Raw genomic sequence first — 1,652 nt, 5'->3', positions numbered from 1 at the left:
GGCCTGATGACGTGGGCGTGGCCTATCGGGTATGGGCGTGGCATGGACTAATGTGGGTGGAGTTTGGGGAAATGGGGCGGGGCCTGACGGTTGGGTCGTGGCCTGGAGATGCGAGCGTGGTCTGAGGGTGTGAGCAGGGCTTGGGGAATGGGGCGGGGCCTGAGGATGTGGGCGTGGCCTGGTTGTTGCGAGCGTTTGGGGAAATGGGCGTGGTCTGTAGCTGAGGGCGTGGCCTATAGGAGGGGGCGTGGCCTATAGGAGGGGGCGTGGCCTGGGGTGGGAAATGAGAGCTGGGAGTAGGATATTGGGAGGTGGGGAATAGGAATAGAGCCTGGGAATGGGATATAGAGGATAAGCGTTTGTGAGTTGGGAGTAGGTATGGGGATAGGGAATAGGTCCTGGGGTTAGAATATAGGGCCCATGTGGGTGTAGAAAGGGGATAGGGTTCTTAGAATGGAATATAGGAGAAGGGGGGTGGGTGGGTGTGGGTAGGGGACAGGTTATAGAGCTTGAGATTATGATATAGGGTCCAAGTGTATGTAGGGGACAGGAAATGAGGCTTAGGAATGGGATATAGGGGACAGGGATCATGTGTGTATGGCTAGGGAACAGACATGGGGACAGGAGATTGGGGACAGGGAATATAGTCTGGGATTAGGATATAGGGCCCAGGTGGAAAAGGGACAGGGCCTGGGAATGGGATATAGGGGACAGGGGATGGGTGTATGAGGATAGGAGGCAAGCTTGGGGACAGGGGACAGGGGACTGGGAATAGTGCCTGGGATTAGGATATAGGGCCCAGGTGTGTGTATGTAGGGGGCAGGAAGCAAGGCCTGAGAATAGGATATAGGGGGCAAGGGACAAGTGTATGTGGGTAGTGAAGAGGCATGGGGACAGTTTATAGGGCCTGGGATTAGGATTTAGGACTCAGCTATAGGAGCCGGGGGATTAGGCATGGGTAACAAGGCCTAGGAAAGGGTTATTGGGGTCAGGGGACAAGTGTACATGGGGAGAGGGAAATGGAGGCAAGGAATAGGATCTTGGGGGAAGGACCCAGGTGTATGTGGGCAGAGGGAAGTCATGGTGTTAAGAGAGGAGCAATAAGGGACGTGGGGACAGGAATCAGCCTGGGAATGGGGTATGGGGTGCAAGGGACATGTATGTGTGCATATGGGGTAGGCACAGGGACAAGGGATAAGAGATCAGGAATAGGGGACAGGCATGAGAACAGAGGACTGGGGACAGGGGATAGGATCTGAGATTAGGATATAGGAGCCAAAGCCCAAGTATTTGTGGGAAGAGGATGGACAGAAGGAAAGGAAACCGGAAATAGTAGACAAGGAGAGGGGACAGGCATAGGGACAGGGGTTCAAGGACAGGAAATGGGATCTGGGAATAGAATATAGGGGACAGAATTAAGACAGCAGAGAATAAGAGACCAGGAATAGAGAGCAGGAGAGGGCAGAAGTATGGGGGCAGGGTATGGAATTAGGATATTGAATTGGGAACTGAGATTAGAATACAGGGGATGTGGGTGATGGACCAGGAATGGAGGGCAGGGGATCAAGAATAGGAAGCAATAGAGAGAATAGTGCTTGGGAATGGATATAGTGGACAGATGTGTGTGCGGAGGGGGCAGGGGTAGGAGATAA

The sequence above is a fragment of the Meleagris gallopavo genome, chromosome 1, assembly GCF_000146605.3.
Source record: "Meleagris gallopavo isolate NT-WF06-2002-E0010 breed Aviagen turkey brand Nicholas breeding stock chromosome 1, Turkey_5.1, whole genome shotgun sequence".
Classification (NCBI taxonomy): Eukaryota; Metazoa; Chordata; class Aves; order Galliformes; family Phasianidae; genus Meleagris; species Meleagris gallopavo.
This window is presented reverse-complemented; position numbering follows the sequence as displayed.